At 37.7% G+C, this 22,551-nt stretch overlaps 1 protein-coding gene across 8 annotated transcripts in view; it reads right to left on the reverse strand.

Moving 5' to 3' along the window:
- Positions 1 to 22,551, reverse strand: part of SLC16A7 (solute carrier family 16 (monocarboxylate transporter), member 7) — a 195,306-nt gene that overhangs the window by 104,493 nt on the left and 68,262 nt on the right. Inside the window, exon 1 of one of the 8 annotated variants that reach the window (XM_010841616.1) lies at positions 7,709 to 9,284. The exons of the other annotated variants lie outside the window; for them this stretch is intronic. The gene's annotated coding sequence lies outside the window, so the exon portion shown is untranslated. Of the gene's footprint in view, positions 1 to 7,708; positions 9,285 to 22,551 lie in introns of those variants that run through there. 8 annotated transcript variants of the gene reach the window in all.

Below are 22,551 nucleotides of genomic sequence, written 5' to 3' on the forward strand. Positions count from 1 at the left end.
ATGCTACAGCCTTCCATCTAGGTAAGAATATAAATAAGGCTCTTTGGTTTTTATACAATAATGTCATTTTTGCAACCCACACAATTAGAACACAAAGCAGATCTATTTTGTTACAATACAGAAATGCCAACCACTTTAGTCTCAGTTATGGACTATAAAGAAAGCTGAGCGCCGAAGAATTGATGCTTTTGGACTATGGTGTTGCAGAAGCCTCTTGAGAGTCCCTTGGACTGCAAGGAGATCCAACCAGTCAATCCCAAAGGAAATCAGTCCTGAATAATCATTGGAAAGACTGATGCTGAAGCTGAAACTCCAATACTTTGGCCACCTGATGTGAAGAACTGACTCATTTGAAAAGACCCTGATGCTGGGAAAGATTGAAGGCAAGAGGAGAAGGGGACGACAGAGGATGAGATAGTTGGATGGCATCATCGACTCAATGGACATGAGTTTGAATAAGCTCCAGGAGTCGGTGATGGACAGGGAATACTGGTGTGCTGCAGTCCATGGGGTTGCAAAGAGTCAGACACAACTAAGGGACTGAACTGAACAACTCTAGTAAAAAGTGAGCTCCTAGATCAAGTTATTTCTGTAACTTTGCATTGGATATAATGGTGATAGAAAATAAAATCTCAAAGAGAAAACCAAATTAAATAACTAACCAATAGTAACAAGAGCAACAATAAACATCTTCATTGTCAGAAGCACAGTGTGGTCAAACAGTGAGGCTGCTGGAATCTGGAGCCAGAATCAGTCAATGAAGCAGAAGTTCATCTTCTGCATGATAGAAGGGCCTCAAAGGGCTCCATGCAAAGTGGAAGACATGAGAGCCTGGCTTGGGGACTTTCCTATGGTTAAGAATCCACCTTCCAATGCAGGGGGTGTAGGTTCGAGGCCTCTTCGGGGAACTAAGATCCCACGTGCTGCGGGGCAGGTCAGTTCACGAGTGTAGCATCTACTGAGCCTGCACACTCTACAGCCCACACACAACTAGAGAAGCCTGCACACTGCCAGGAAGACCCAGGGAATTCAAATAAAACTGACTCACTGATGCAGGCCAGGTGCTGGTCTGGGCTATCTTCTGTACCCTCTTTAACCCCTTCTGACGGAGGAAGAAAAAATAAACCTGTTGCCTATCACCACTTGAGACATTTTTCTTTTTTTTTTAACATTGGAGCCAAAGGGACACAGGCAGAACTTTGCAACAAAAATCAAATCAAGCTACTCCATGGCTTACATCCTAGGTATCTATAGCTTCCAAACAAGCACACAATGTGGAGCAGTGGTTACTCTTCCACACTTAAAAAACTGCTTGTTGAAGTTATACATATCTTACAATCATCAATTTCTCTTTTAGATGTGCATGTTTGTGCATAAGAGGACATGTAAACCAATGTTTATAGCAGCATGGAAATACAAGTTTAAAAATTAGAATTTAAATGTCTATCAATAGGAGAATGATAAAGTATGTATATTCACAGAATGGAATATACAGATTTAAACTGGATGAGCTCAACTTATATGTGTGAACCACCTCAAATAAACAAAGCATGTAGTAAAAAGACTAATTCAATATATCAATAATATGAGGTCTGATAACTAATAAAAACTTCATAAAATATTATATATGAAACATTTATATACAATAATAATATAAAACCATGAATGAAAATGATAAATCTCAAGTTTAAGTTTTTTTTAATGTGGACTGTTTTTAAAGTCTTAATTGAATTTGTTACAATACTGCTTCTGTTTTATGTTTTGGTCTTTTGGCCACAAGGCATGCAGGATCTTAGCTCCCTGACCAGGGATGGTACCTACACCCACTGCATTGGAAGGTGAAGTCGTCACCACTGGACCACCAGGGAAGTCCCAGAAAGGCTTTTATTACAGGGCACAGGGAAGGAGAGAAGGGGAGCAATAAAAGAGAAAAGCATAGGTCTCCATCTATGAAGTGCATCTATGAAGCACTGGCATTTGAGCTAAGACAAAATTTAATTATTCAATGAGGAACTATTTTATGTACATGTGCTTGGCACTATTACAGGCACAGTGAATAAGTGATAAACAAAACAGATGGGAACTGCTGCTCTCACGGTTTTTTACTTTCCAGTAGAAAAACAGGTGGAAAAGAAGAAACAGTAAGTAAAATGAAAGGCATTTTTCATGATGATAACCTTTATGGAGTAAAATGAAACCCAAAAGGAAGTAATGAAAAACTAGGGGTAGGAAGTTGCAATTTTAAATCTGTTCATTAGGGAACACCTCACAGGGCTAACCTCATTGAGAAAGTGACTTTTAAACAAATAATCAAAATTAAGTGTCAGTATACAATATAAAATTGAATGAAGGAAGAGATCCTGGAAGAGAGAAGAACACATGCAAAGGCCCTGAGGCTGCAGTGTGTATTGCAATTTCAAATGAGAGAGAGGTAGAGGCAGGTAGACAATGAAAAGTTATATTACAAAGAACAGTTATGATCTTCAAGTTATTTTAACAGAACCACCTGGATGGGTAAGAGATAGACAAATGCATTATACATGGATTTTGGTCTCTACTCTACAGATTCAAGGGGCTTCCCAGGTGGCACTAGGGTAAAGAACCCACCTGCCAATGTAGGAGACATAAGAGATGAGGATTCAATCCCTGGTTTGAGAAGATCCCCTGCAGGAGGGCATGGCGACCCACTCCAATATTCTTGCCTGGAGAATCCCATGGACAGAGGAACCTGGAGGGCTATGGTGTATAGGGTTGCAAAGAGTCAGATATGACTAAAGTGACTTACCACACATAGATACAGTCAAGCCTCCAGGACCTTCTAAGCAGCCTATATCACACTGAGAATAAGTCATAAAAGAAGGAAGGAAGACTCAGGAGGCAAAAGACAAAAAGTGGAAATTACAGTTTTCCTAGAAAATTTCCAGTCAACTCTCTTAACTGAAAAAAAAGTGACAAGAAGAAAGAGGCACTTTGCATTAAAAAAAATCAAACGCTTCTCCATATCTTTTATCCTATACGTTCCACCACTCACAGTTAATTTGATATATCAACTCAGCTAAGCTATAGGGCGCCCAGCTGTTTGGTCAAAAACTAGTTGAGATATTGTTGTGAGGGTATTTTGTAGATGTAATTAACATTTACAATCAATTGACTTCCAGTGAAGAAAATTACCCCCCACAATATGGGTAGGCCTCATTTGATCCACTGAGGGCCATACAAGCAAAAACTGAGATTTCCTGAAGAAAGAAGTCTGCCTCAAGATTGTAACATGGAAATCCTGCCTGTTTCCAGCTTGCTGGTTGGCCCTATGAACTTTGGACTCAAGACTACAACATCAACTCTTACATGGATTGCCAGTCTGCCCTACAGATTTCAGAACTGCCAGCCCTCATGATCATATGAGCCAAGTCTTTGAAATGAATCTCTTGATGATTGTCTCTCTGGAGACTGGTGAAAATTTGGGGTACCATGAAATGGAATGTTACTATAAAAAATACCTAAACATTTGGAAGTGGCTTTGGAATGGGTGGGCTTCCCTGGTGGCTCAGATGGTAAAGATTCAGCCTGTAATGCAGGAGACCTGGGTTTGATACCTGGATTGGGAAGATCCCTTAGAGAAGGGAATGGCAACCCACTCCAGTATTCTTGCCTGGAGAATCCCATAGGCAGTGGAGTCTGGGAGGATATAGCCCATGGGGTCACAAAGAGTTGGACACGACTGGGTAACTTTCACTTTTTCTACTTTTGAAATTGGGTAATGGATAGAGGCTAGAATAATTCTGAGGATCTTGACTGTAAACGTTTAGATTGTCTTGACCAGAATATTACTGGAAATATGAATGTTGAAGATGTCTTTGCTGAGGTTTCAGATAGAAATAAAAAATATGTTATTGGTCACCAAAGGAAAGATACCTTGTGGCAGAGAACTTGACTGAATTGTGTTCTTCTTTTGGGTAGAAAGTAAAAATTTTAAGTGATGAAACTGGACATAGAGCTGAAGTTGTCACTTCTAACCAACTGGGAGGCAAGGCCTGGCCACTCCCTGTCTTGGATAGTAAAATGGGATTAGACAAAAGTTGAAGCATAAATTTTTAAGAAGGAACTAGAACTTATGACTGGAAAAATCCTCAGCCTATCCAGATAGTGTGCTCTGGAAACTGTGCAGAACAACCATTTACTAAAGGGACTAGGTGCTTGACTCATGGATCCAATCAAGCAACTCGTCAGAAGCCAGAGGCTGAGATGCAGGAATCCAGAAAAGATCTGTGGAGAACCTTCTAGTCTGATGGCTTGGACCCCATGAATTGCACAAGGCAGAAACACTGTTGAAAGAGATAGGATGAAATCAAGCAAGAATGACTCTGAAGGAAGAACCACAGAGGGTGATGCCTCAGCTAAGGACCAGTTCAGTTCCAAAGGGTGGACCCCCACCCCCTGTTCTAAAAGGCAGGGCTTAAGGGGAGGGGCCACCCCATCAGGTCTAGAGGACAGAGCACCAGACCACAGAGAACTGTTCTCCAGTCTTAAAACCTAATGGAATTTGTCCAGCTAAGTTGAAAACCCCCTTTAGAGTTTGGACCAGCAGTCCTTTTTTCCTTCCAATTTTTCCCTTTATAAAGTGGAATGCCTATTCTATATCTGTCTAACTGTTGTATTTTGGAAACAAGAATACTTGTTTTCCAGGCTTCAGACGTCCACAGATGGAGAGGAATTTTTCCCTGGCTGGACTATATGCCAAGCCTCACCCAAAACTGATTTAGATAAAATTGGTACTTAGAGTTGATACTGCAGTGATTGACTTTGAGGATATTGGGATTGGGTGAACATATTTTTTACATGGGAAGGATGTGGGTTTGGGGAGTATCAAAATGCAAATTGTTATGGATTAAACAGTGTCCCTCAGAAAAGATATATTTAAGTCCTAATCTTCAAAACTTCAGAACATGACCTTATTTGGAAATAGGGCCAGTGTAGATGTCATTTTTAAGATAAGATCATCCTGAAGTATGTGTGCATGCGTGTGTGTGTGTCTTTGCTAAGTCACTTCAGTTTTGTTCGACTCTTTGTGACTCTATGGACCATAGACCACCAGGCTTCTCTGTCCACTGCATTCTCTAAGCAAGAATACTGGAGTGGGTTGCCATTTCCTACTCTAATGCATGTTCCTGACCCAGGGATTGAACCCGTGTCTCTTGCGTCTCCTGCATACTGAAGCATAATGGACTTCTAATTCAATAAGACACACGTCCTTATAAGATGACGGCCACATGAAGACAAACACAAGGAGAATGCCATAGGAACACAGATGCATAAATTGGACATGCTGTCACACCTGCGTCTATCAGAAGGTGGGAGAGGAAATGAAGGATCCTTTTCCACAAGATTCTAAGAAAGCCTTGCCAACGCTTTATTTCAGACTTATTTATTTCTAGAACTGAGGGAGAATACATTTCTGTATTTCAAGCCACCTAGTTTGAACCGAAGGCTTAGGAAGTGCTCAATAAAGATTTAGAATCTACTTTTATTTAAGTTCACATTATTCTCAAACTAAACAAGTGATGGAAGCCCTATGCTTCCTTATGGAAGCCCTAAGCTATAACCTCCATTTATAGCTTACTTCACAGAGGCTCTTACAAGTTATGTGATTTGCCCATAATGGGCAAAGCAAGTTAACTGTGTTTCAGGGATTTTAAGCAAAGTTTTCCAACACCTACATCCTTTATGGAATTGAAAGCATTGATGCTCTATTTTCCTCCCTAGATAGATCTTATGTGTCTGTATGCATGTGTGCGTGTGTGTGTGCATGTGTGTTTGTATATATTTGTGTGTTGATATTTATGGGTAACTGTCAAGGGACCTTGGTGACATTTTCAGCAGTTTCTGGAGTAGATCTGATAACGAACTAAAGGAACAGAGACAAACTATTTGATGGTAATTTGGTTTGCATACTCTCAGTAGAAAAGTGAGAAGTAAGTAAATATCCAATGGACACAGTAAATTAGACTCTTGTCTACATATTAATAATTGCAAGCCAAGTTCTGAATATAAACATATTTTATTATTATAAAAGATTAATTGAAAAATGTGCTAAGAGCTCAAACTTTGGTTTTTTGATCATAATCAAAAAATGTTTTATCTTTAGACTGTGTGCAAATTGTTTCAAACTTTAAATGAAGGTGCCTCATATATATCTGCATATCTGATTTTACTCATATTTAGTATTTCCTTAATTAGTGAAACTTCAGCCATCTGAATATTTAACTTACAAATTATGAACCTGTCAGAATGGCTTTAGTGTGTATCAAAAGGAGAAGTTACAAAACTATTTTCTCTAACTTTGAGAACATAAACATACCTAAGCAAATTCATATACAGACACAGATTATATAAGTTATAATAAATTGATAACAAAAGTTTCAGCCACACTTATGGTGAATCTGGAAAATATCACTGCACAACTACACCTTAAATGCCAGTATTTATTTAGCTCTTCCTCCAAATTGAAATGTATTGAGGACTAAAAATGATTTCCTTTTCAAAAACAACATGAACACTGCCTAAGAAATCATTAACTTTATTTGTCACCCAGTAAATAGAATTTTTGTTACCAGTCCCAAAACTTTCAATAGCTGTTTTTACTTTCCTTTTCTGGATTCAGTTTCTCATATATAAAATGTGATGATTCTTCAAGGTTTCTATGAGTTCCCAATTTCAATAGCAAAATCATTTATCACTGTCTGACATTTAATTTCAGTTCAAGAAAAATGTAAATAGAAAACTGCATAAGTAGTACCACAATTACACTTAGCTTTTGATGTTTACTTGTCTTTATCATGTGAGCCTAAATACAACCAAAAGGTTTTTTTGACCTTGGATATTTGCTGAATAAAGATAAAAATGGCCAGACACTTTAGAAAGAACAGAAAATACATTCATCTAAGTTACAGCTCCAGTGGCTTAAGAAATGTATCTCTTTATGTTGAGAACTCAGTACAGAATATGATTACACTGTAAATGTATAGAGTAGATATTTTTATTTTGAGAAACCAGCCTTCAAACTGTAAAATTAATAGCCAATGTCTTTAATTACATATAAATATACAGAAGCATCACACACAATAACTTTATATCTTTCCATAATATAGTTCCAAACATTTGGGGAATAAATTACCTAAGCCCTATAATAAAACCCAATTCATTTTTACAGTTTTATAGCAAAGTACACATAGATGTTTATAAACATTATGATTTAGAATGAGAAAAATAAGATTACTTCCAATATTGTTATCTAGTATCAAGTAAAAATGAAATTTTACTATTTAAAGATTCAGTGTTCCTTCAAAATTCCAATGTTAAATAAAGTTTAAAATTTTCTTAACTAATGACAACTTGGCTGACTATATAATGTACTGTATTAATTAAGTGTGATTAATACATCTTTCAGCCAAGAGATTTAAGAATGATAACAGTTAGTTTCATAAAAACATTTAAAAAATCTATTTATATAATATAAGCATAGAATAATACCTCATTACCCTTAACCCAGTACCACTCAAAAGTAAAATCATTTTCTATTAGCCAACAATTGCAGACTTTTTCACTCTCATTAAACTCAGAACATGAAATCAATTGATATTAAAGAATAAAAAATGTCTATTATTTAAAGTATAGCTTAACATGGGTACAAGCTGTATACTTTAAAAGTTACCTGAATAGACAGAGAACACGAGTGTGCTACTTCTCAGGGCTCAGAGATGAGAATCGAGGCAACTGATCATTAACTTTTAGCTGGAAGCAAACTTGCATACATATCTCAAGAGACTCTCTACTCTGCCCTCCCACTCTTGCTTCTCTCAAATCAGGGGAAAGGTAGCACTATCTCTTCTTGAAGGACTTGCTTTGATATGCACCATTAGTTCATACTTTTTACAGTGTAAAGTTAACTTGGCTTAAATTATACCCTGGGTCAAAGAAGGTAACCAAGTTTGGCAATTTAAGCTGCTAAATTTAACCTGATTCTCTTTCTCAGATGTTGCTACAACCATATTTTCAAGTATATGGACCATCGTGTGATTTAACATCATGAATAGAACATACTGCAAAACTAATATAAGATATAAATTAAAACATCAGTGAATCTTCACCTGGTATACTACTACTCAATCAGTTATGAACAATAATAAAGAGGCCAGGGCCATGTGTTGAACCCCTTGAGAGGCAGATAGTTTCATTTTGTTGCCTAATCACACACTACACGGCTTACTTGGCCAGCCATTCAGTAAATGCCTGCCCTCTGTCACAAAGGGTCCTCCCCTAAGAGTGTAATGGGGTATCTGATGGTGAGTCTTTGTATTTACGAACTTACAATAGCTTTATAGAAATGAAGAGCCATCATTTAGTGGGCGTTTCCCATATTCTAGGTAGGTTATCTTACCGAACACTTGACATTCATGACCTCACTCTCTGGACCCTATAAGATAGACTATTATAATACATGTTTAAAGCATGAGGACACAGAGGTTCAGATTTGGTTACTTAGGTCAGATAGTTAGTAAATATTGGGTCCTAGATTCCAATTCTGGTTATTATTGTTATTTGGATCCAAGATCCACATTTTTCTCCACTGAATGGCAGGTCAGCCTTTCTATGGTTAGTAGATGAGAATTTGATTTCCCATATGAAAGATGCCATTATTCAGACTTAGGCAATAAGCAACAACTTGTAAAATATGATCCCCAAAGATGTTAATAGGCTGCATTTCTAAATGTACATATATAATGGTTTCAATAACCAGAAAGTTTTAACATAAATTATCTCTTGACATTTCTTCTAATTTTTTTAACTAAATGATGCAGATGCCTTTACAAAATAAGACATTCGGTGTTTTTCCGTCTTCTATTAAAATCTTAAGTTAAAAAAAATGAAACAAAATAAAAGCACTGGGAAATTTTGTCTTGTACAATATTAGACATACACTGAAGTTTTAAAACACTAAATGAATTGTAATATGGATTTCACAATTATGTAGCACAGAAATCAAAAGCAGATGACATCTTTACTGAGAACTCTTCAAATACCTTTGTCCCAACACAGAAAAGTGCTTAGTAGGTAGTAAGTGTTCAGTACATTTATTTAGGGTAAAATTACCTGATGTAATAATAACTTCATTATGTACCCCACAGACATACTTCAAGTAATATTTTTTTGAAATGCAGAAGAAGAAAATTTCAACAGTCATTTGCTTTATCAATTACTTTTATATAATACCAAGCGACAAGACCCAATTCTATGCAAATAAATAATTATTAACTTTATTAAGCAAACATATCGTTAATTATACCAAGAAGGCTAAATTTCAAAAGGTCTCATGTGTGATTAATATTTTTATTTAGTATTATTATAAAATGTTCTAAAGTTAAATAAAAAGAGAAATACAAAAATACATCTGTTTAATATATAAATATTATGTTATCAAGAGAATAATTATATAACATAAGAGCTATAAAAATTAGAATTGGCAGAAGTATGAACAATATACTTTGTACTTATTTTGTATGACTCTGCTTATTGTTACAACAACATTAAATCCTTTAAAAATTATTATCTGAGTAATACAGACAGTTATGTTTATTACATAAACCTTTGAGGAAAGAAAAGCCAAATGCAAAACAGACTTGTTCACCAAGAGCCCAAGGGAGAAAGTGGCTGAAGGTGACTAACCTTTGCCAAGGTTATAAATTCTCAAGAGTAATTCCAAAAATGTGGTAGAGTGAGTTTTTTCTTTTTTTTTCCAGTTTCCAAAATTCTTCAATAATTCAGGGACAAGAAAGTGAAAGACAGAAAGTAGCCTCAGGGGAAAACCTTGATAAATAGCATGTGTGCTATTGGAACAGGTTATTAATTCTGCGTTTGAAACATGACAATGGGTTCTTGGCTATGAATTTGTTTATAACATTATTCCCAAGTTCCATGCAGGATTCACATATTTCCCTTGTGAGATTTTGATGTTTTCTACATTATGACTAAGGAGTGAAAACTGAGCTAATAGGGAAGATTCAAGTTTTTAATCTGCATAAAAAATGTAAGAAATTCCGCAAAGCCGAAAGCTCAGTTGTAGATACTTGGGTGAGGAAAAGCAGTGAACTAGTCAAAAGCCTAATCAAATACCTCACAAACACAATGGAAATCTTTTAATAGGTTGCTTTTCCCATTTGGTTGTTGGTTTTTTCCCTATTCTTTTCCTGGAAAGAGTACTATACTCTTAACATTCATTAAGCATAATTGTGATCTCATTATTTTCAGAATTCTAGAATTACAATAGAGTTTGAAATCAGCATATAATAGAAGATAACAACCCAAATTTATTCCCTGAGTTAATTATCCCTCAGAGTTATAATGAAAAAGGAAATCTCTTTTTAACTTTGATAAGCATAGAAGGAAAAAAAGTCCTCAGTTAAATTTTCTTGCATAAGCTAATTCTTCCAAACTTTCAAAATACCACAGGAAAATATAATGGGAGCAAAGGGGTCCTAAACTCAAAATACAGAGGTATTCTGCCATTTCAACAGATTTCCTTTTTTGCTGATGACAGCAGCTCAATAATACTAGAGCAGAACTATTGGAAACATGATTTGAGTATAGGGAACATTTAAGATACTTCCTTCTTTGACTGTTATCCAGTTAATAGATCTTACTGTATTCAGCCGATACAGGAAACACATTCAGAGAGAGAACTTCTGACTCAGAACTTCTAGCTCAGAACTTCTGACTCCTCTTAGCTCCCCACCATCACCCTCAGCATGCACGTGGTTTCATAGCTTTCTAGTAAATACAGCAGCCTCTGTCAGAGACTCAGCTCAAAGCCAGAGTCTGCAATCCTGTCTCCCCTTCTCTACAATCACACTGAATTATCAGTTCTAGTAGATTCTACTCCCACAAGGACTCAAATACATCTCCTTCCCTTCTTTCCCATAGGCAAGATTTTATTTCAATAAAGTTGATAGCTTTCCAGTTGTTATACCAGCATCCACTTTCTCTATTTGAGTAAAGCCTCAGTACCTCAGTATCTTTGCCTAAACTGGTCAGTTAATAGAAGCTCAGACCATGGCATACTGATCAATAACTCCTCACTGCTGCTTTCCTACCCTCATACCCCACAGCCATCTGTGGACACACAGACACACACAAACAAGTATACCTTGGGATATGTCACAAGATGGGCTTTCCCAGGTGGCACTAGTGGTAAAGAACCCACCTGCCAATGCAGGAACCTAAAGAGATGTGGGTTTGATCCCTGCATCTGGAAGATCCCTTGGAGGAGGGCATGGCAACCCACTCCAGTATTTCTGCCTGGAGAATTCCATGGATATAGGAGCCTAGCAGGCTACAGTCCATAGGGTCACAAAGAGATGGACACGACTGAAGTGACTTAGCACATGTTATAATACAATCATTTGTATTTTCCATCTACTACTATAATCAATAACATTAACATTGGAGCTTTAATATTAATGTTAGTTTTAATGGACTTTTCACTGCTGTTAGTAACATAGAAGCCATCATTTCTCTTGTTTTTTTAAAAAATTCTACAAAGGCATTAGACATTACTATGAGATGTGAGTAAATAGAGCTCAAGGCAACAATACATCTAGGCCCAGTCACATCTTACCAAGTATGAGATTCTTCTACACCTCAAAATGAATTTCTATCTTTATTAAAAATTAACAAAAACCTTGAAACATTTTAAATTACTTTAAATTAAAGTATAAAATCTTCAAATGCTGATGTCATGAAATATAAATTTTAGAAGTATAGTGGCTATTATCAAAAAGACCAGAGATAACAAATGCTGGTGAGGATGTGGAAAAAAGGGAGCCCTGGTGGCACTCTGTTGATGGCACTGTAAATTGCTGCAGCCCTATGGAAAATTGTATGGAGGTTCCTCAAAAAAATTAAAAGTAGAACTGCTGCTGTAATGATCCAGCAATTCTACTTCTGGGTATATAACCAAAGAAGAGTTAACTAATATCTGGAAGAGATATTTGCACTCCTGAGATCACTGCAGTGTCAGTCACACTAACTGAGATATAGAAACAACCTAAGTGCCCACCACAAACAAATGGATAAAGAAAATGTGCCACACACAGGTGCAAATGTGCATGCGTGCACACACACACACACACACAAATGTATATATATAAACTGGAATATTATTTGGCCATAAAAAAGACAAAAATTCTGCCTTTTGTGACAACATGGATAGATCTTGAGGCCATTATGCTAAAAGTTAAACAATTTAGATAGAGGAAGACAAATATGGTGTGATCTCACCTATATGTGGAACTGAACTAATAGAGAAGAGAGTGGCAGTGCCGGGGGCTGAGGAGTGGGGGAAATGGGGAGATGTTGGTCAGAGAGTACAAAGATTCAGTTATAAGCTGAGTAAGTTCTGAGGATCTACAGTACAGCACAGTGACTATAGTTAAGAATATCATATTGTATACTTGAAAGTTGCTAGGAAGAGTACAGCGTTAATGTTCCCACCATAACTACAACAAAATGATAATTATGTGAAGTGATGTTAACTAACTTTATTGTAACAATAGCTTCATAATATACATGTGTGTATCAAATACCCGGGTGCTGCTAGTGGTAAAGAACCCACCTGCCAATGCAAGAGACATAAGAGATGCAGGTGTGATCCTTGAGTTGGGAAGAACCCCTGGAGAAGGAAATGGCAACCCACTCCAGTATTCTTGCCTGGGAAATCCCGTGGACAGAGGAGCCTGGTAGGCTATGGTCCATAGGGTCACAAAGAGTCAGACACGACTGAAGTGACTTAGTATGCATTCATGCACACCTTAAACTTAGATAACATATGTCATCTAAGTACATCTCAGTAGAGGTAGGAAAAAAAGTAATGAGGCAGAGGTATGAAGCAGACACCTAGATTTGGAAAGGCACAGGTTTAGCTCAGTCCCCTAATACCCCTACCCCAGGCTGTGGAGGGGTGTGGTAGGCAGGAACCAAGCAGCCTGAGGTGGGACACAGTCCATGCCCCTGCCAGAGTGCTGCTCCCTTCCCCCATTTCAGGAGGAGCCCTCATGCTTGGGATTTGTTCTCTAGATGGTGCTGGGTGCAAAGTAGTTGTAGTCAAGTGGTTCCACTCTACTGGCCTGGTTACAGAGTCCTCAAGGAGGGAAGGAGAGCCACGCCCCACCTCCCTTCCCATCCCTCTGGATTTTTAACTCTTAACACCTGCCAGTAAAGATTGGCTGCACTGAAAAAAGAATGTAAAGACATAACGGCAAAAGCAAGGTTTATAGGAGTCATAATCATGTCCTAGGACTTGATAAAAATCCTATGGCTTCAATTATTTTGTCTCTGGTTTCCCTGTGTGGACTCGACTCTCTTAACATCCTACTTAGTAGCAGACAGAGCATACAGACTGTCTTCACCTTTGTCTGGCCCTGTGAGGAGCCCCAGTCTACTTACTCAGCTTCCCCCTGCTGGGGAACCAGCTATTTCCTACTATGGTGTAGAACAACTCCTTGCTGTTCTTCTTCACCCTATTCTAAAGGATCCTTAAAAAAAAAAAAATTTGATTTAGTATTAGAAAGCTCAGGTTCAGACCTACTTTCTACTTCTGACCTTGAACAAAGTACCTGACCTTTCTGAGTCTCAGGCTTCTCACCTACCTACTGGCTTCACGTTTCCTTACAGAGACAATGCTAGTAAAATAATATTTCAGTATATTTCACATATGATTGCTGAATTTGAAAAAAGAAAACTAAGCAAGCTTAGGACAGACATTTCTGGAGCTCTCTTTTAGATATGTGCCTTCCTACAGAGGAGCTGGGTTCTGGCCTGGTTCATTTGTTCTTGTTTTATCATTAAGTCGTGTCTGACTCTTTGCAACCCCATGGACTGCAGCCTGCCAGGATCCTCTATCTATGAGATTTCCCAGGCAAGAATACTGGAGTGGGGTTTCCATTTCCTTCTCCAGGGGAATCTTCCCAACACAGGGATCAAACCCAAGTCTCCAGCATTGGCAGGTGAATTCTTTAATGCTGAGTTACCAGGGAAGCCGAGTCTGATCCATACTATGTATATACTAGGGCAGGTTGTGCTCCTACAAAGGGAGTCTAAATTTTGGAGAAAAATTCAATTAGAAACTCCATTTGACCACATATCCAAGCCACATACTTTAGTTAGCATCAACTTTAAGAATTAAAAAGATGAGTCAAATGGACTAGCCTAATCTATTTTCCCTTGTTTTAATTAATCAATTTAACCAACATTTAGGGAGTAGCTAGCATATAAAATTCATTATGTTATGAACAGTAAGAAGGTCAAGATAAGTAAGACAGATTCTCTTTTCTCAAACAGTCACTCTTATGATGGAAAATAGATTCATATACAGTTAACAAAGCTTAGCTATTAAACCTAAAATATAAAGTATTATGAGTTGTCATATACTACAGAATCTTGTGTGATTTAATTCATTTCTACATATATTCACATATTTAATAGATAAAAACCACAATCATAAAATTATCTGCTCAGGGCATCTGCCATAGCATCATAAAGCTGTTAACCAATGTTAGGATCTGATGATCAGAATTTGATAACTAAGAAATAGTACCCTATATCTGAAACCAATGTACTCATTATTATTCAGATTTTTCTTTCAAAAATTGCTATTTTATTTGTTATTGCTAAATCAATATAGATTTTACAGTCTAATATATATGATTATACATTCTTTTCATTTTAATAATAATATTTTGAAAATAATTTTGAACTGAAGTATTTCATAGGTATATTTAAATAATATGTGCATTTTCCCATCAGTATATGTTTTATTTTTTTTTTCTAATTTTATTTTATTTTTAAACTTTACATAATTGTGTTAGTTTTGCCAAATATCAATTTTGCCAATATCAGATTTTTCATAGATGCATTAACGAAGGTAACTGATTTACTCTTAACAGGAATCCACAATTCATTATTTCTGGAATATAACTTGAATGGGGAAGACAAAATAATTAATTTTCAAAATTTCCTAGGTTAAAGAGACTGTGTAAAATAGATAGCTAGTGGGAACATACTGTATAGCACAGAGAGCTCAGCTCAGTGCTCTGTGCTGACCTAGATGGGTGAAGTGGGAAGAGAGGAAGGTCCAAGAGGGAGGGGATATATATATATATATATATATAGCTGATTGGGCTTCCCTGAAGACTTAGCAGGTAAAGTATCCACCTGCCAGTACAGGAGATCTGGGTTCGATCCTTGGGTCAAGAAGATCCCTATGGGTCACAAAGGGTTGGACAAGACTGAGCAACCAAGCACAAGTCTACATAGCTGACTCACTTTATTGTACAACAGAAACTAACACAATATTGTAAAGCAACTATGCTGCTGCTGCTGCTGCTGCTAAGTCGCTGCAGTTGTGTCCGACTCTGTGCGACCCCAGACGGCAGTCCACCAGGCCCCACCGTCCCTGGCATTCTCCAGGCAAGAACATTGGAGTGGGTTGCCATTTCCTCCTCCAATGCATGAAAGTGAAAAGTGAAATTGAAGTCATCCAGTCATGTCTGACTCTTAGCGACCCCATGGACTGAAGCCTACCAGGCTCCTCCATCCATGGGATTTTCCAGGCAAGAGTACTGGAGTGGGTTGCCATTGCCTTCTCCAATAGGCCAATTTAAAAAAAGAAAGACCACCAAAAGCATATGTATCTAGTCAATTTAGCCTGAAAGAAAAAGCCTTATTATTTGCTCTCAGTATTGACATCAACCCCCCAGGATTCACAGTCTATGTAAGAGAAAGGAGAACACAGTAAGTGTGGGATTAATTATAATAGGGAAAACATTGTTGAGTGTGCTCAGTTTACCTCCCTACTGATCTCTTGATGTGATTTCAACGTAAAAAGGTATACAGAGATATAGAAGATATATATTTGGTATGTAATTTTTTGAAACCTTCCACTAACTCATTCCAGTTAACTTTTTTAATTCAAAAAGTTTCTCTTCTTTTTTCAAGTACTCTTCTGTCAAGTCCCAAATTAAAGTTAAAGCAAAGTTAGAAAAGAATGGTATCCTTTGTACATTCAGTGTTCAAAAGTTTCTGAGGCTACACAGTGATCTGTATGTACTTCCACATGGTTAAGTGCCATGAGGAAAGCCCCTCCCAACTTTCTGTGACTTTTTAACTGCATCCAGGCAAATAAGATGTCAATTAGTAAAGTGTTAGAGAAGTGAGGGTATAAAATATAAGTAGGAAAAAATGACCAAAGGACACCACAAAGATGCCAAGTATATGTGAAGGAAAATAGAAATAACATCGAATTAAAAGCATATATTGGTGTGTTTCTAAACCACATGTTCAATAGGGCCATGATATAGTTTGTAAGTATCCAATTGCTAGAGAAAACCTAGGGGGTCAGAAAACAGGCACAGACAAACTATTCCAATAGTTCTAACAATGTGTGATTAAAAACTATAAAAGAGGGACTTTCCTGGTGGTCCTGTGGCTAAGACTCCTTGCTCCCAAAGCAGGGCCCTGGGTTCAATCCCTGGTCAGGGAACTAGATCCTGCATGCTGCAATTAAAGATCTAGCATGTCACAGCTAAGACCTGGCACAGTCAAATAAATAGAACAAAATAAAATATTAAAAGAAACTACATAAGGAATCATGGCATGTTGCTCCTGGCCTCTGTATGCACGGCACTAGACAGAGTAAACAGATCCTGCCTCCCTGCCTGACTCCTGGAAGCTTTAATATTTTGGGATCATTGTTTCTTCCCCACTGTCCCAGAAAAGACTTGAAAAGACATAAGTTATTCATTGATATTGGGAGGTGAGCAAAATATGTCAGCAAAATTAATTAATATATTGTCCCTTACAATATAGTTATTGTGGCCAAAATCTAAAAAGTGAATCAAATATATGATCCTGCCAGGCCTTTGGAATACGTACCACATCACTGCCAGACACAGTGAATGTGGAAGTGAGAGAGTAGCAGTTTCTAACCATCCAGTTCAGAGGCTTCCCTCTTCATAGAATGTCTTTGAAAATTCAAACCAGGTTTTCTCACTTGCAAAGTAGTTTTTTTTTTAATCTAAGACACTTTTTTATAGGATGTTGCATACTTTTCCTGGTACCAAGAAATAGGCATGCTTAAACAGTGACATCAAAAAAAGAGACTGATAATATTAGCTAAAACAGAAAGACAAACAAGTTGAAGGAACTGAATTGCTATAGGATATGCAATGGGTAAATTTAACTCAGATGACCATGATATCTACTACTGTGGGCAAGAATCCCTTAGAAGAAATGGAGTAGCTATCATAATCAACAAAAGAGTCTGAAATGCAGTACTTGGATGCAATCTCAAAAATGACAGAATGATCTCTGTTCGTTTCCAAGGCAAACCATTCAATATCACAGTAATCCAAGTCTATGCCCCGATCAGTAATACTGAAGAAGCTGAAGTTGAACTGTTCTATGATGATTTACAAAACCTTCTAGAACGCTCAAAAAAGATGTTCGTTTCATTATAGGGGACAGGAATGCAAAAGTAGGAAGTCAAGAAATACCTGGAGTAACAGGCAAATTTGGTCTTGGAGCACATAATGAAGCAGGACAAAGGCTAATAGAGTTTTGACAAGAGAACGCACTGCTCATAGCAAACACCCTCTTCCAACAACACAAGAGAACACTCTACACATGGACATCACCAGATGGTCAACACCAAAATCAGATTGATTATATTCTTTGCAGCCAAAGATGGAGAAGCTCTATATAGTCAGCAAAAACAAGACTGGGAGCAGACAGTGGCTCAGATCATGAACTCCTTATTGCCAAATTCAGACATAAATTGAAGAATCTAGGGAAAACCACTAGATTAGTCAGGTATGACTTACATGAAATTCCTTATGATTATACAGTGGAAGTGACAAATAGATTCAAAGGATTAGATCTGATAGACAGAGTGCAAGAAGAACTATGGACAGAGGTTCGTGACATTGTACAGGAGACGGATCAAGACGATCCCCAAGAAAAAGAAATGCAAAAAGGCAAAATGGTTGTCTGAGGAGGCCTTACAAATAATTGTGAAAAGAAGAGAAGCAAAAGGCCAAGGAGAAAAGGAAATATATATACCCATTTGAATGCAGAGTTCCAAAGAATAGCAAGGAGAGATTAGAAAGCTCTTCTCAGTGATCAATGCAAAGAAATGGAAGAAAACAACAGGATGAGAAAGACTAGAAATCTCTTCCAGAAAATTAGAGATATCAAAAGAACATTTCATGCAAAGATGGGCTCAGTACAGGACAGAAATTTTATGGACCTAACAGAAGCAAAAGATATTAAGAAGTGGGAAAAATACACAGAAGAACCAAACAAAAAAGATCTTTACGATGCACAGAATCATGATGATATGATCACTCACCTACAGCCAGACATCCTGGAGTGTGAAGTCGACTGGGCCTTAGGAAGCATCACTACAAACAAACCTCGTGGAGGTGATGGAATTCCTGTTGAGCTATTTCAAATCCTAAAAGATGGTGCTGTGAAAGTGCTGCACTCAATATACCAGCAAATTTGGAAAACTCAGCAGTGGCCACAAGACAGGAAAATGTCAGTTTTCATTCCAATCCCAAAGAAAGGCAACGCCAAAGAATGCTTAAAGTACTGCACAATTGCAGTCATCTCACACGCTAGCAAAGTAATGCTCAAAATTCTCCAAGCCCTTCTTCAACAATTCCTGAACCATGAACTTCCAGATGTTAAAGCTGGATTTAGAAAAGACGGAAGAACCAGAGATCAGATTGCCAACACCCACTAGATCATAGAACAAGCAAGAGAGTTCCGGTAAAACATGTACTTCTGCTTTATTGACTATGCCAAAGCCTTTGACTGTGTGAGTCACCAAAAACTGTGGGAAATTCTTAAAGAGGGGAATACCAGACCACCTGATCTGCCTGTTGAGAAATCTGTATACAGATCAGGAAGCAACAGTTAGAACTGGACACAGAACAACAGATTGGTTCCAAATCAGGAAAGGAGTATGTCAAGGCAGTATACTGTTACCCTGCTTATTTAACTTATATGCAGACTACATCATGAGAAACACCAAGCTGGAATCAAGATTGCCAGGAGAAATATCAATAACCTCAGATATGCAGATGATACCACCCTTACGGCAGACAGCAAAGAGGAACTAAAGAGCCTCTTGATGAAAGTAAAAGAAGAGAGTGTAAAAGTTGGCCTACAATTCAACGAACAGAAAACTAAGATCATGACATCTGATCCTATCACTTCATGGCAAATAGATGGGGAAACAATGGAAACAGTGACAGACTTTATTTTCTTGGGCTGCGAAATTACTGCAGATGGTGACTGCAGCCATGAAATTAAAAGACACTTGTTCCTTGGGAAAAAAGCTATGATCAACTTAGACAGCATATTACAAAGCAGAGACATTACTTTGTTGAAAAACATCCATCTAGTCAAAGCTATGGTTTTTCCAGTAGTCATGTATGGATGTGAGAGTTGGACTTAAAGAAAGCTTGCTTGGGGCTGGTGCACTGGGATGACTCAGAGGGATGGTATGGGGAGGGAGGTGGGAGGACTGTTCAGGATGGGGAACACATGTACATCCGTGGTGGATTCATGTCACTGTATGGCAAAACCAATACAATATTGTAAAGTAATTAGCTTCCCATTAAAATAAATAAATTTATATTAAAAATAATAAAAATATAGAGAAAAAAAAAACAAAGCTGAGCACCGAAGAATTGATGCTTTTGAACTGTGGTGTTGGAGAAGACTCTTGAAAGTCCCTTGGACTGCAAGGAGATCCAATCAGTCCATCCTAAAGAAAATCAGTCCTGAATATTCATTGGAAGGACTACTGTTGAAGCTGAAACTCCAATACTGTGGCCACCTGATGCGAAAAACTGACTCATTTGAAAAGACCCTGATGCTGAGAAAGATTGAAGGTGGGAGGAGAAGGGGATGACAGAGGATGAGATGGTTGGATGGCATCACTGACTCAATGGCCACGAGTTAGAGTAAACTCCGGGAATTGGTGATGGACAGGGAAGCCTGGTGTGCTGCAGTCCATGGGGTAGCAAAGAGTTGGACACGACTGAGCAACTGAACTGAACTGAACTGATACAAAATTTGCCCCCATTAATATATTCATGATAATGAGAGCAGACAAGGAGGAGAGTTATATAAAGGTACAAAATTTTAATCTATTTTATAACAACTATAAGTGGAGTATATTTAAAAATTTTTGAATCACTATTTTGTACACTTAAACTTATGTTTAAATCAACTATTCCACAATAAAAAAAAAGGAAAATATAGTTTTCAAATTATGTTAAATAAAAAATTATGAAATCAAGGGTATTTAGTTGCATCAAAATATCCCTAGCAGTGTATGAGGGTCTGTCTGTCTCCACAATCTCACCATCATTTGTTATTGACTTTGATTACAGCTGTCCTAATAACTATGAAGTGGTATCTCAGTGTGATTTTTTTAATTAATTTTTATCAGTGTACAGTTGTTTTATGACGTTGCATTAGTTTCTACTATACTGCAAAATGAATCAGCCATACATATACATGTATCTCCTCCCTCTGGACTTCCTTTCCATTCAGGTCATGGTGCAGCTGCTCTGAAGAAGAGGTGACAGTTCCTCAAATGTTAAACATCGAATTATCATATGATCCAGCAATTCCACTCCAAGGCATACACTCAAGACACATGAAAACATGTCCACACAGAAATTGTACTCAAATATTTATAGCAGCATGATTCATAAAAGGCAAAGAGTGGAAATGATCCAAATATCCATCAATTGATGAATGGATAAGCAAATTGCAGTCTACCATACAGCGGAATATATTATTCATCCCTAGAAAGGAATGTGGTACTATAACATGCTACAACATGAATGAACCTTGAAAACATAATACTAAACAAAATAATCTAGTCACAGAAGACCACGTGTTATATTATTATATTTATATGAAATATCCAGATAGGAAAATATAAGAGATAAAGTAGATGAACAGTTGATTACAGCTCAGGGGTAGGGGAATCAGGACATGAGAGCTGTCGGGTTGGGAACCATTTTGGAGAATGAAAATGTCCTAAAATTGATTATGGTGATGGCTGCATAACTGTGAATGTACTAAAAGCCATCAGATTGTGTACTTTTAAATGGGTGTATTGGATGCAATGGGAATTATGTCTCAGTAAAGTTGTTTAAAAACAGTCCCAGCACTCTACCAAACAAACAAAAAAAATACTTCTACCCCAAAGGCATTCCTCCAGAGGTTTTGGACACTCTTCTATCTATAAATGATAAAAAAAAAAAGTATTAGTCTAGAGAATATAGTATTTAAGGAATAAAAGTAATAATAATAGCAATAGTTAATATATATATATATATATAGCCCCCGCATTTGCATGTGTGCTCAGTCATGTCCAACCCTTTGTGACCACATGGACTGTAGCCCACCAGGTTCTTCCATCCATGGGATTTCCCAGGCAAGAATAGTGGATTGGGTTGCCATTTCCTTCTCCAATATAGCCCCGGCTGCTGCTGCTGCTGCTGCTGCTGCTGCTGCTAAGTCGCTTCAGTCGTGTCTGACTCTGTGTGACCCCATAGATGGTAGCCCACCAGGCTCCCCCATCCCTGGGATTCTCCAGGCAAGAACACTGGAGTGGGTTGCCATTTCCTTCTCCAATGCATGGAAGTGAAAAGTGAAAGTGAAGTCACTCAGTCGTGTCTGACTCCTAGCGACCCCATGGACTGCAGCCCACCAGGCTCCTCCATCCATGGTATTTTCCAGGCAAGAGTACTGGAGTGGGGTGCCATTGCCTTCTCTGAATATAGCCCCTGCTATATGCCAAATACCATTTTAAGTACTTAAAATGTAAATTAACAGTTAGTTCTCACAACAGCCGTATGAAGAAGATGCTTTTACTGTCTTTGTTTCACAGATGAAAAATTGCATGCTCTGGAAGTTTATAATTACAGGCATTCCCTGTTGATACTGCAGTTCAGTTCCAACCACCACGATAAAGCAAGTATCAAAATAAAGCAAGTTACATAACCAGTGCACACAAAAGTTAAGCTTACACCATACTATAGTCTATTAAGTGTGCAATAGCAGCACTATGTCTAAAAAATGTACACACCTTAATTTAAAAATACTTTATTGCTAAAAAATGCTAAATCATCATCTGAGCCTTTAGTGAGTTGTAATGTTTTCTCTGGTGGAGGGTTTGAAATATTGCGAGAATTACGAATACGTGACACAGAATCACAGTGAGCAAATGCTGTTGGAAAAAGGGTGCTCCATGCAGGGTTTCCCCCAAAGCTTCAATTTGTAAAATACACGATATTTGGGAATATTGGGAATAAAGTAAAGCTCAAATAAAATGAAGTATGCCTGAAGGAAGAATCAGAGGCGGGATGTGAACTCATATACTCAGGATCCATAGCCTGTGCTCCTAACTAAAGAGGA

The sequence above is a fragment of the Bison bison genome, unplaced genomic scaffold (assembly GCF_000754665.1).
Source record: "Bison bison bison isolate TAMUID 2011002044 unplaced genomic scaffold, Bison_UMD1.0 scf7180017864163, whole genome shotgun sequence".
In the NCBI taxonomy this organism is placed as follows: domain Eukaryota; kingdom Metazoa; phylum Chordata; class Mammalia; order Artiodactyla; family Bovidae; genus Bison; species Bison bison.